Below are 14,469 nucleotides of genomic sequence, written 5' to 3'. Positions count from 1 at the left end.
CCCAGGGTGGGCCTGAGGAGTCACGGCCCTGAGAGTGGGCCCGAGGAGTCACGGCCCTGAGAGTGGGCCCGAGAGGTCACTGCCCCCAGAGTGGGCCCGAGGGGGTCACTGCCCCCAGAGTGGGCCCAAGGGGTCACTGTCCCCCCCCCCAGCGTGGGCCCCAGGGGTCACTGCTCCCAGAGTGTGCTCGAGGGGTCATGGCCCTGAGAGTGGGCCTGAGGGGTTACTGCCCCCAGAGTGGGCCCGAGAGGTCACTGCTCCCAGAGTGTGCTCGAGGGGTCATGGCCCTGAGAGTGGGCCTGAGGGGTCACTGCCCCCAGAGTGGGCCTGAAGGGTCACTGCCCCCAGAGTGAGCCTGAGGGGTCACGGCCCTGAGAGTGGGCCCAAGGGGTCACTGCCCCCCCCAGAGTGGGCCCAAGGGATCACTACCCCCTAGTAAGGTAAGCAAAGTTTTCATACATACTACCGGTGACTGCTTTGGAGACGTGCATAACCCTGGATGTTTTCTCCAATAATCTCATTGACCTTTTCCCAGATGGGTTGCATGGCCGCCACTATCTCTCAGGTGAATAACCGCGTTTTAACTTGTCCATGGACTCGGTCCCCACTTTGGCCATTTTATTTGGTTCATTTGCCTCCAATGTCCCCACATAGATTGGCCATCAATATGATTCAGGCCAGCCACACCGGAGACTCCGAACCCCACCCATTGGGCTAAACCGGGTTTGGGTCGGCCCTTCGACCCTTCACTCTTGCTGAGTCAGAGCTCCTCCAATCTGTCCTTTGGTTCCTCGCTCGTGTATCCCCTCTGTCATGTATTACATTCTGTTTGTAGCCACCAGATGGCATGATTGTTGGAGGTCACGAAGCAGCACGCACATGGTGCTGCTCAGGTATAAAAGATCAGCCATTTTGAGAGTCAGGCACTTTGGGCCTAAATAAAGCATCGCCAAGGTTGTACCTTGCTTAGTTAAACAGTACTCAGTTTGAATCTTTATTGCATACATAACATTTGGCGACGAGAATACAAGAACCTTTGTTTGCAAAATGAGAATAATTGGATTTTTAGAGCGATTCGTGGAGGGAGAAGATTGGGCAGACTGTGTGAGCCGTTTGAACCAGTACTTCATGGCCAACAAAATGAAAGGGGTCGATGATGCAGATCGGCGCCAGGCCGTGTTCCTCACTGTGTGCGGTTCAAAGATCTACCGTCTGATAAAGAATCTACTCATGCCGAGTGATCCAGCAGAGAAAACGTACGAGGAGTTGTGTGCATTGATACAGGAGCACCTCAAGCCAGAGGACGGCATCATCATCTCGAGATACAGGTTTTATACACACGTTTGATCGGAGGGCCAGAGCTCGGTGGAATTCGTTGCCGACCTGAGACGTCTAGCGGGACTGTGCAAGTTCGGGACAGTGTTGGCAGACATGCTGCGGGACTTCTTTGTTATTGGTATCAACCTCGACGTGATCCTGTGCAAACTTCTGGTGGTGGAGGAGTTGGATTTAAAAAGGGCCATCCAGATCGCTCAATCATGTATGACGACGGACAGGAGTCTAAAGCAAATGTCGGTGAAGAACCGAACCTCGGCAAGTTCTGTAAATGCGATTGATTCGGCGTTCGGCAGAGCGGCACATGGCAGGGCACGAAACCTGTGGCTGCCCAAAGTCCGCCAGCGGGAATGTATCCGACTTCTCCATGCTGGCGTTGTGGGGGAAATCATCGGCACCCGATTTAAGCAATATAGTTGCAAAGGCTGTCTGAGAGTGGGGCATCTCTCGCGCAAGTGTCCGCAGATGAGTAAGCGAGCTGTGACACACCACGTGGAGGATGAGAGTCAGACTAGCGAGGATCCGGATACGCAATCCGAGATGCCAGAGAAGGAAGTGTATGGACTGTACTCTTCATAGCCAAGAGTAAACCAATTTTGATGAATGTGAAGTTTAACGGGATACCGGTATCGATGCAACTAGACATGGGGGCGAGTCAATCGGTCATGAATGAGAGGGCATTTAATAAGCTGTGGGTTACTAAGACTGTGAGGCCCAGGCTGAGCCCTGTTAATGCCAAGCTGCGCACGTACACCAAAGAATCGATAAAGGTGATTGGCAGTGCACAAATTAATGTGTCGTATAATGGTGCGGTTCACGAGTTACCGCTGTGGATTGTTCCAGACAATGGCCCAACGCTGCTCGGCAGGAGCTGGTTGGAGAAAATCAGATGCGACTGGAACAACATAAAAGCGTTGTCATCGGAGGAAGATACATGTGCTCAAGTATTGAGCAAGTTCCCCTCGCTGTTCGAACCAGGTATCGGCAACTTCACGGGAGCCAAGGTGCAGATCCACGTGGACTCAGATACAAGACCCGTCCATCATAAAGCTCAGGCAGTGCTGTATATGATGAGGGAGAAGGTCAAAATTGAACTGGACAGACTCCAGCGTGAAGGGATCATATCACCAGTTGAATTTAACGAATGGGCCAGCCCCATTGTTCCTGTGCTGAAAAGTGATGGCACAGTCAGAATCTGTGGAGACTACAAGGCTACGATCAACAGGGTTTCGAAACAAGATCAGTACTCGTTATCGAAGGCTGATGACTTCTTTGTGACGCGAGCCGGAGGGAAGTCGTTCATAAAACTGGACTTGACGTCGACCTATATGACACAGGAGTTGGTCGAGACATCGAAGAGACTTACGTGCATTAACACGCACAAAGGACTGTTTATTTACCACAGGTGCCCTTTCGGAATTCGCTCGGCTGCAGCAATATTCCAGAGAAATATGGAAAGTCTACTGAAGTCCGTTCCCAGAACCGTCGTGTTCCAAGATGAACATAAGAACATAAGAATTAGGAACAGGAGTAGGCCATCTAGCCCCTCGAGCCTGCTCCGCCATTCAACAAGATCATGGCTGATCTGGCCGTGGACTTAGCTCCACTTACCCGCCCATTTCCCATAACCCTTCATTCTCTTGTTGGTTAAAAATCTATCTATCTGTGATTTGAATACATTCAATGAGCTAGCCTCAACTGCTTCCTTGGGCAGAGAATTCCACAGATTCACAACTCTCTGGGAGAAGAAATTCCTTCTCAACTCGGTTTTAAATTGGCTCCCCCGTATTTTGAGGCTGTGCCCCCTAGTTCTAGTCTCCCCGACCAGTGGAAACAACCTCTCTGCCTCTATCTTGTCTATCCCTTTCATTATTTTAAATGTTTCTATAAGATCACCCCTCATCCTTCTGAACTCCAACGAGTAAAGACCCAATCTACTCAATCTATCATCATAAGGTAACCCCCTCATCTCCGGAATCAGCCTAGTGAATCGTCTCTGTACCCCCTCCAAAGCTAGTATATCCTTCCTTATGTAAGGTGAACAAAACTGCACGCAGTACTCCAGGTGGGGCCTCACCAGTACCCTATACAGTTGCAGCAGGATTTCCCTGCTTTTGTACTCCATCCCTCTCGCAATGAAGGCCAACATTCCATGCGCCTTCCTGATTACCTGCTGCACCTGCAAACTAACTTTTTGGGATTCATGCACAAGGACCTCCAGGTCCTTCTGCACCGCAGCATGTTGTAATTTCTCCCCATACAAATAATATTCCCTTTTACTGTTTTTTTCCAAGGTGGGTGACCTCACATTTTCCGACATTGTATTCCATCTGCCAAACCTTAGCCCATTCGCTTAACCTATCTAACTCTCTTTGCAGCCTCTCTGTGTCCTCTACACAACCCGCTTTCCCACTAATCTCTGTTTCATCTGCAAATTTTGTTACACTACACTCTGTCCCCTCTTCCAGATCATCTATGTATACTGTAAACAGTTGTGGTCCCAGCACCGATCCCTGTGGCACACCACTAACCACCAATTTCCAACCCGAAAAGAACCCATTTATCCCAACTCTGCTTTCTGTTAGCCAGCCAATTCTCGATCCATGCTCATACATTTCCTCTGACTCCACATACCTTTATCTTCTGCAGTAACCTTTTGTGTGGCACCTTATTGAATGCCTTTTGGAAATCTAAATACACCTCTATCCACCATGCTCGTTATATCCTCAAAGAATTCCAGTAAATTAGTTAAACATGATTTCCCCTTCATGAATCCATGTTGCGTCTGCTTGATTGCACTATTCCTATCTAGATGTCCCACTATTTCTTCCTTAATGATAGCTTCAAGCATTTTCCCCACTACAGATGTTAAACTAACCGGCCTATAGTTACCTGCCTTTTGTCTGCCCCCTTTTTTAAACAGAGGCGTTACATTAGCTGCTTTCCAATCCGCTGGTACCTCCCCAGAGTCCAGAGAATTTTGGTAGATTATAATGAATGCATCTGCTATAACTTCCGCCATCTCTTTTAATACCCTGGGATGCATTTCATCAGGACAAGGGGACTTGTCCACCTAGAGTCCCATTAGCCTGTCCAGCACTACCTCCCTAGTGATAGTGATTGTCTCAAGGTCCTCCCTTCCCACATTCCCGTGACCAGCAATTTTTGGCATGGTTTTTGTGTCTTCCACTGTGAAGACCGAAGCAAAATAATTGTTTAAGGTCTCAGCCATTTCCACATTTCCCATTATTAAATCCCCCTTCTCATCTTCTAAGGGAAGTCACTCTTTTCTGTTTTATATATCGGTAAAAGCTTTTACTATCTGTTTTTATGTTTTGCGCAAGTTTACTTTCGTAATCTATCTTTCCTTTCTTTATTGCTTTCTTAGTCATTCTTTGCTGTCGTTTAAAATTTTCCCAATCTTCTAGTTTCCCAGTAACCTTGGCCACCTTATACACATTGGTTTTTAATTTGATACTCTCCTTTATTTCCTTGGTTATCCACGGCTGGTTATCCCTTCTCTTCCCGCCCTTCTTTTTCACTGGAATATATTTTTGTTGAGCACTATGAAAGAGCTCCTTAAAAGTCCTCCACTGTTCCTCAATTGTGCCACCGTTTAGTCTGTGTTTCCAGTCTACTTTAGCCAACTCTGCCCTCATCCCACTGTAGTCCCCTTTGTTTAAGCATAGTACGCTCATTTGAGACACTACTTCCTCACCCTCAATCTGTATTACAAATTCAACCATACTGTGATCATTCATTCCGAGAGGATCTTTTACTGGGACATCGTTTATTCCTGTCTCATTACACAGGACCAGATCTAAGATAGCTTGCTCCCTTGTAGGTTCTGTAACATACTGTTCTAAGAAACAATCCCGTATGCATTCTATGAATTCCTCCTCAAGGGTACCCCATGCGACTTGATTTGACCAATCGATATGTAGGTTAAAATCCCCCAGGATTACTGCCGTTCCTTTTTCATATGCCACCATTATTCCCTTGATTATTGTCCGCCCCACCGTGAAGTTATTATTTGGGGGTCTATAAACTACGCCCACCAGCGACTTTTTCCCCTTACTATCTTTAATCTCCACCCACAATGATTCAACATTTTGTTCATTCGAGCCAATATCATCTCTCACAACTGCCCTGATATCATCCTTTATTAACAGAGCTACCCCACCTCCTTTCCCTTCTTGTCTATCTTTCCGAATTGTAAGATACCCCTGTATGTTTAATTCCCAGTCTTGGCCACCCTGCAACCACGTTTCTGTAATCGTCACCAAATCATGCCCATTTGTAATGATTTGTGCCGTCAACTCATTTACTTTATTTCGAATGCTGCATGCGTTTAGGTATAGTGTTTTAATACTAGTTTTTAAACCATAATTTTTAGTTTTGACCCCTCCCGCAGCCCCATACATATTGTCCTTTCGTAATGTAAATGTGGATTCTTTTCCCTCAATCTGGTTCAGCGAATTCACTGAGTCGAACACCGTTGCCGCTTATAACAAAGCAGACTTTATTGTTAGTTTCACCGGCCGGGACTTATCAGAAAGAAGGAATGCTCTCCCTATAGAGCGCACCCACTTCCTACGGACAAGTCCTGTTACAATGTAAGGGCGCAATGGTTATACATTTTCAGTACATGATACAATTCGAGTGACATTCAGTTCAGCCTATCCCCTTATGATCCCTCCTTCCCTTTGTCCACTCATGAGCCGACATCTGTATGGGCTGTTTTTACACAAAGAGCCTTTCAGAGCCTTTCTCACCCTTTATTGTTTCAAGTTTACTGGTGTGATTTAGCAAGACCTTGAGTCAGTCTGTTATTTGTGCCAATGTTGTAATATTTGCAGTCTGACATTCTTAAGGCTATTCCTCCATGAATCCTTTGTTCAATTTCACTGTCTCTATACATTTTCCCACATTCTCAACTTCAATGTCTCTATACATTTTCCAACATTCTCACTATCACCTTGTGGTTTATACTTACCCCAGTGCTACTCTGCTCTGTTGCCTCCTGCCTTTTGCATTCTTTCTTGGGTTCCTGTTCATCTGAGCTCTCACCCACTCTAACTGGCTCAGAGCCCTCTCCTGGGTTCCGAATACTCCTCGCATTGAGGCACCGAGCTTTCATGCTTGCCTTTTTATTCCACTTTGACCCTTTAGAATTTTGCTGTACAGTGGCCCTTTTTGTTTTTTGCCTTGGGTTTCTCTGCCCTCCACTTTTACTCACCTCCTTTCTGTCTTTTGCTTCTGTCTCCATTTTGTTTCTCTCTGTCTCCCTGCATTGGTTCCCATCCCCCTGCCATATTAGTTTAACTCCTCCCCAACAGCACTAGCAAACACTCCCCCTAGGGCATTGGTTACCGTCCTGCCTAGGTGCAGACTGTCCGGTTTGTACTGGTCCCACCTCCCCCAGAACCGGTTCCAATGCCCCAGGAATTTGAATCCCTCCCTGCTGCACCACTGCTCAAGCCACGTATTCATCTGAGCTATCCTGCGATTCCTACTCTGACTAGCACGTGGCACTGGTAGCAATCCCGAGATTACTACTTTTGACATCCTGATCACCGGTCGTGACTCCAAGGAACATCTGAACAACCTGGAAGAAGTTCTACTGCATTTGGACAGGGTGGGACTCCGATTGAAACACTCGAAGTGCATCTTCATGGCACCAGAGGTCGAATTCCTCGGGAACAAAATCGCTGCTGACAGCATCAGACCTATTGACATGAAAACCAAAGCCATCAAGAATGCACCCAAGCCGCAGAATGTGACGGAGCTGCGTTCGTTCCTGGGTCTACTCATTACTTTGGTAACTTCCTACCTAAATTGAGCACCTTACTAGAACCACTGCACATGCTATTGGGAAAAGGCAACAACTAGGTGTGGGGCACATTGCAAGACAGAGCTTTCGAGAAAGCCACCAATCTGCTTTGCTCGAACAAGCTGCTGGTACATTATGACCCATGTAAACGTTTAGTTTTGCCCTGTGACACATTGTCATATGGAATTGATCGTTTACTCCAAAAAGCCAATGAGTCGGGGAAATGTCAACCTGTCGTGTATGCATCCAAAAGTTTGAAGCGGAAAGAGCCTACAGCATGGAAGAAAAAGATGCATCAATACCTGTTCGGTCTGAGGTTCGAATTAGAGACTGATCACAAGCTGCTCATTTCATTGTTTTCCGAGAGCAAAGGTAACAAAACCAACCCTTCACCCCGCATCCAAAGGTGGGCGCTGATATTATCTGCCTATGATTATGTCATTCGCCACAGACCTAGCACAGAGAATTGTGCCGATGCTTTGAGCCGGTTGCCGTTGCCCACACCGGAGGTGGAAGCGCCACAACCGGCAGATTGAGAGTGCTTTTGAGAGTGAAGGAACAAGTTAAGACCTAGACCAGCCAGGACCCGATTTTATCGGTGGTAAAGGGTTACATCCTCAAAGGGGATTGGTCTGCCATACCTAAGCAAATGTGCGAGGAGGCCAAACCATACATTCGTCGCAAGAACGAACTGTCTATTCAAGCAGATTGCATATTGTGGGCAATCGCGTTGTAATGCCCAAGAAAGGGAGAGAGAAGTTCATGCATGAGTTACACAGCACACATCCAGGTATAGTGATGATGAAGGCCATCGCCAGGTCCCATGTATGGTAGCCAGGAATTGATTCGGAGCTAGAAGCATACGTGTATCAGTGCAACACCTGCATGCAGCTCTGCAAAGCACCAGCAGAATCACCGCTGAGTCTGTGGTCATGGCCATCCAAACCTTGGTCCAGGATCCATGTGGATTTTGCAGCTCCCTTCCTGGGCAAGATGTGTTTAGTGGTGGTGGATGCTTATTCGAAGTGGATAGAATGCATAATCATGTCATCCAGCACGTCCACGGCAACCATAGAGAATCTCAATGTCATGTTCACGACACATGGTCTGCCTGACATAGTGGCGAGCGACAACGGGTCGTGCTTCACCAGTCAGGAGTTTCAGGAGTTTGTGAAACTTAATGGCATAAAACATGTAAGGTCAGCACTGTTCAAGCCTGCGTCCAACGGACAAGCTGAACGTGCAGTAAAAATTCTGAAGCAAAGCATGAGGAGAGTAACCCAAGGGTCACTGCAGACCCGCTTGTCCTGCGTGCTGCTAAGTTACAGGACAAGACCCCACACACTCACAGGGGTCTCGCCTGCTGAACTCATGATGAAAAGAGGTCTTAAGACCAAACTATCTCTGGTACGCCCGGATTTAAATACTCATGTTGAATACAAAAGACAAAGTCAACAAGGGTACCACGATCATGCAACTGTGTCACGTGAGATTTCTGTTTATGATCCTGAATATGTGTTGAACTACGGTCAGGGTCCCAAATGGATCGCTGATATGGTCATGGCCAAGGAGGGCAATAGAGTATTCGTTATTAAGCTCAAGAATGGACAAACTTGCAGGAAACACATGGATCAGACAAAGCTGAGGCACACAGACAAGCCAGAACAGTCGGACGAAAAAACCATCGACGACCAACCAACCTACCAGCAGTCTTCAGAGGTCTCAAGGGTTATCAGTGAACCCGGAATTTCCATCAGGGACCTGTTCAATAAAAATGGACTTGCAATTCCTGACATGGCCACTGGCACCCCCAACAAGTCAGTCATCCAGCCATCAGCCACAACAGACCCCGCAAACTCACCCAAGGCCGGAATCGAACTGAGATGGTCAACCCGGGAGCGCAAAGCACCGGACAGTCTCAACCGGTGAAAGACTGTGATAAAATTTCAGAGGTGGTTATTGTCATGTATGTACATTCTGTTTGTAGCCACCAGATGGCATCATTGTTGGAGGTCACTGAGCAGCATGCACATGTTGCTGGTCTGGTATAAAAGGCCAGCCATTTTGAGAGTCAGGCACTTTGGGCCTAAATAAAGCAGAGTCAAGGTTGTACCTTGCTCAGTTAAACAGTACTCAGTTTGAACCTTTATTGCATAAATAACACCCTCCCACTTCCTTCAACATGAAACGAAAAAAATGAAGGCAGCAACTGTGGCCCAATCCGTCAGGCATACGTAGAGGTGTTCCATTCAAAACAACCGGAACAATTTCAAAGCGCATATCATTATATAACAAATGGTCCGATTCCATCACTTCGGGCCAGACTTTCGGCTTCATTGTCGGCGATTTTCTTGGAGTTACAGCTAGTTTTTTGCCCGGCAAGAGTTTCCAGGTAAGTTTTTGCCTTGGTATCGGCCACATCTGAAGTCGCCCGCCGGGACCAAACCGCCCACATGTAACGCTGAGAATAACCAGCAGGACCTAAGTTTGGGCTCAACCGCCGATGTCCAATCGCCGAGAGACACGTCCTGTAAAAGCTGCTTAAACAGGGCGGTAAGGGGGACCCTGCAAAAAAAGGTAAGGTAAAGGTTCTTTAATTATTTGTTAAAAATTTCAACACTGCGATTAGGGTTAAAACTGTCTCAGGAATGCTTTGTATGTGTTTATTTTTTTTTAATGATAATTTTTTCTTTCAGTTTTCTCCTTTCCATCGGCCTAATCGCAGCCTCGGACTAAATGTCACTACTTACCGTCCATTCCAGTAACGACCGCCCATTTGGCTAACTTTGCACTTACCCGCTGAGAAAACCACCGACGATGAAAACCACCGACGATGAATGTGCAACGCCCATTTTCTTGCTGGGCGATTAGTTCTGCTTCCTTTTACCTTTAAAATGGAAATTCTCGCCAGCTTTTGTCACCGAACATTCGCGTTGCTTCTCAGCGGGCAATCGGGTGTTGAGGGCCTTTAGGGAAACTCTGGCCCTTCGAACCCATTTGTTTGTGGATTAGGGAGCAACATGGGACAAGGGGGTCCTGGACCCCCGGTAGTGTTTTTACCCGATTTCCCAATGGCCTCTAACCTCACACGAGAGCTACCATAGGCACTGTCGTCACCCAGCTCACAACGGCCATTACCACCGTGCCTGTTCCAGAACTGGGGCCAGTTTAACGTTTGGATTAGTACCAGGCCATTCTTTGCATCAGGTTGTCGGGATATTTTTCTTTTATAGGGCACCCCGACATCCCCTACAGGAGGGGCAGACATGTCAAATTGGTCTTGAGACCACCGCCACCGGATCCCCACCGCTGTTCCATTCATATCATCACAGGCAGTCCCTCAGGGTCGAGGAAGACTTGCTTCCACACTAAAAATGAGTTCTCAGGTGACTGAAGAGTCCAATGCGGGACCTACAGTCTCTGTCACAGGTGGAGCAGATGGTGGTTGAGGGAAGGGTGGGTGGGACTGGTTTGCCACGCGTTCCTTCCGCTGTCTCCGCTTGTTTTCTGCACACTCTCGGCGATGAGACTCGAGGTGCTCAGCACCCTCCCGGATACTTCTCCTCCACTTTGGGCGGTCTTGGGCCAGGGATTCCCAAGTGTCAGTGGGGATGTTGCACTTTATCAAGGATGCTCCTTGAAATCTTTCCTCTGCCCACCTTTGGCTCGCTTGCTGTGTAGGAGTTCCGAGTAGAGTGCTTGCTTTGGGAGTCTCGTGTCGGGCATATGGACGATGTGGCCCGCCCAATGGAGCTGGTTGAGTGTGGTCAATGCTTCAATGCTAGGAATGTTGGCTTGGTGTGTCTATCCTGCCAATGGATTTGCAGGATCTTGTGGAGGCAGCGCTGGTGGTATTTCTCCAGTGTTTTGAGGTGCCTCATGTACATAGTCCATGTCTCTGAGCCATACAGGAGGGCGGATATCATTACTGCCCTGAAGACCATGAGCTTGGTGCCAGGTTTGAAGTCCCGGGGCCCTAACTTGGTGCAAGCTAAGTTCCACCCAGCTGACACCCAAAGGACCGCCGAGATACCGACTGTACTTTGGGCGGGAGTTTTGTAAAAAAGTCCTTGAAAGAGCACCCGGTGGCTAAAAAGCGACTTACACCGTGAATTTGGGCAGCAGCGTGCGGGAGCTTCTAATCTCGGCAGCAAATGCATTCGTCGCCAAAGTGCCGCTGAAGATTGCGTCGGGCCCAGGGACGGGTAGCACATACTCTGAGATCTCCCGGTATGTTCTCCTCCTTCCAGATAAGAGAGATGAGGTCATGGATCCGCGCCATTAGTAGTGTTTCTCCGACATGTTTTAGTGCTTTTGCGGGGATTCCGTCAGCTCCTGAGGCCTTGTTGTTCTTCAGCTGCCGGATGGCCTTTTCTACCTCGTGCCGGGCTGGGGTTTTGCTGAGATGGTGGCGGGTGGCATGCTGCGGGATGGAGTCGAGGACATTCATGTCGAAGACAAGATCTCGGTTGAGGAGATCCTCAAAATGCTCCTTCCAGCGGGCACTGACTGCCTCTCTGTCCTTAATGAGCACCTCTCCGTTCTTGGCCAGTTGTGGAATAGGGCCTTGGGTGCTAGGGCCGTAGGTTGTCTTGACTGTGCTAAAGAATCCTCTTGATTGTCGACCAGCTACTGGATCTCCTGCGCTTTTTACACCCACCTTCTGCTCTTTCGGTCATGAGTTTTTTGTTGGACCTCGGCCTTCAGCTGTCTGTGGAGCTGCTTTCTTGCTCTTGAGTTGTGTTGCTATTTCAAGTTCAGAAATGCCTTGCGCTTGCGGCGTATTAGCTCCAGGATCTTCTGGTTGTTCTTGTCGAACCAGCCTTGGGGCTAGAATCTCCACTTTTGTGGTTATCACCCAAAAGTTTCCGGCGTGGCTGTTAAAAAAGGTTTTCAGATCGCCGGCTTCTTGCCCATTCTCAAAGCACCTAGTTTCCATTTTTGAAAATGGGCGTTACCGCGAGCGATATCAAATGGGCGGTAGTGTTAAATTTTTTTGACCTTCTGCCGTAAAGTGTGGCCATCCTTAGCAACGGCATGGCAACACTCGATTACCGTGATTCTGGAGGTCAAGGGTCATCATGACATGCGCAGAAGAGGAGACAGAGAGAGGGAGCTCAGAGGGACTGAAGGCATGTCTGGGTGTGGTGTGGCTGCATTGGGAGGATGGAGGGAGACTTTAGAGCTTCACAGCAAGTAGGCAAACAAAAATTAGCTGTGGAGACTGATGCTGGAGAGAGCAGCGAGGTGGGAGAGGAGCACATTGGAGGCCGCAAAAGAGCCAGGAGGTTCTCGGACAAGGCAAATGCTTCCCTCCTGCAGGAGGTCGAGTCACTCTGGGATGATTTGACACAGGGAGGGCGTGGGATCCCCACCCCAAATGCCTACCAGAGGATATGGACCGAGATAGCAGAGGTAGCCTCGTCGGCAACCAACGAGGTTCGTGAGGGCAACCAATGCCGCAAACAATGGAACGACCTTGTGGGATCCGCAAGAGTAAGTATTACATTGACTTACATGTACTTGTTATGTATTTAAAATCACTTATAACCTGCATCACACATGACCAGCAGAGGGCCCACCTGTTGGAGTCCCAAGAGATCCCAGCATCCCTTGGAAGCACAGTATATAAGCAGGCCACCCACGAGGTATCTGCACTCTGCAACCTTAATAAAGGAGCTAAGGTCACACTTGCTCATTGCACACAGTACTCAGTCTCGCCATTTATTATGAGTGTAACAATTGGCACGAGGTAACGAACAACCGCGCGAAAATGCAAAGAACAGTCGGTATCCTGGAGAAGTTCTCAGAAGGGGATGATTGAGAGGCCTTCATGGAGAGACTCGACCAATACGTCGTGGCCAACGAGCTCGAAGTGAACGAGAACGGCACCAAATGAAGGGCGATACTCCTAACTGTCTGTGGGGCAACAACCTATGGCCTCATGAAGAATCTCCTGGCACCGGCAAAACAAACAGAGAAATCCTTCAAAAAATTGTGTCAGCTGGTCCAGGAATACCTAAATCCTAAGGAAAGCGTTTTGATGGCGAGATATCTGTTCTACACGTGTCAATAATCGGAGGGCCAGGAAGTAGTGAGCTATGTCGCCGAACTAAGGCGCCTCACAGGACATTGTGAGTTTGAGGGATTCCTAGAACAAATGCTCAGAGACTTTTTTGTACTGGGCATCGGACATGAGACAATCCTTCGCAAACTGTTGACTGTAGAAACTCCGAATCTGAGTAAAGCCATAACGATAGCCCAGGCATTTATGTCCACCAGCGACAACACTGAGCAGATTTCGCAGAACAAAGAAGTTTCGGTCAGTACTGTGCATAAAGTAATGCCAGTTTTGAGCAGAAACGTACAGGGCAGAACGTACACGCTGGCTGCTGTGGCCCGACCTCAATTGACCCAGAGTGCGCCATCATCTGTTAATGCGAGGCAGTTAACACCCTGTTGGTGCTGCAGAGGTGATCATCGGGCCTATCAATGCTGCTTTAAGCACTATGCGTGCAATGGTTGCAGAACAATGGGATACCTCCAATGAATGAACAGGCGAGCTGAAAACCCTGTAAACCACCACGTTGCAGAGAAAGATCGATCCACAGTGGATCAGACTGAATTGGAAACTTGTACCGAGGAGACAGAAGTGTACGGGGTACACACGTTCACGACAAAATGCCCACCAATAATGTTGAAAGTTGAACTGAACGACATTCCAGTATCTATGGAGCTGGACACGGGGGCAATTCAGTCCATAATGAGGAAAAAGGCTTTTGACAGGCTGTGGGGAAAGAAGGCACACAGGTCCAAGCTCAGCCGCATTCACACCCAACTAAGGACTTACACTAAGGAACTAATCCCTGTAATTGGCAGTGCTGAAGTCAAAGTCTCCTATGATGGAGCAGTACACGAACTCCCGCTGTGGATTGTGCCAGGGGATGGCCCCACGTTGTTTGGCAGAAGTTGGCTGCGGAAAATCCGCTAGAACTGGGACGAGATCCGAGCGCTTTCGTCCGTCGACGACACCTCATGTATCCAGGTTTTAAGCTAGTTCCCATCGTTATTTGAGCCAGGCATTGGAAGCTTCTCGGTGGCGAAAATGCAAATCCATTTGGTTCCCGGTACGCAACCCATCCACCACATGGCTCGGGCGGTACCGTACATGAGGCGTGAAAAAGTGGAAATTGAGCTGGACAGACTGCAGCGAGAAGGCATCATCGCCCCGGTGGAATTCAACGACTGGGCCAGTCCGATTGTTCTGGTACTCAAGGAGGACGGTACGGTTAGAATTTGCG

This window comes from Pristiophorus japonicus, chromosome 8 (assembly GCF_044704955.1).
Source record: "Pristiophorus japonicus isolate sPriJap1 chromosome 8, sPriJap1.hap1, whole genome shotgun sequence".
Lineage (NCBI taxonomy): Eukaryota > Metazoa > Chordata > Chondrichthyes > Pristiophoridae > Pristiophorus > Pristiophorus japonicus.
This window is presented reverse-complemented; position numbering follows the sequence as displayed.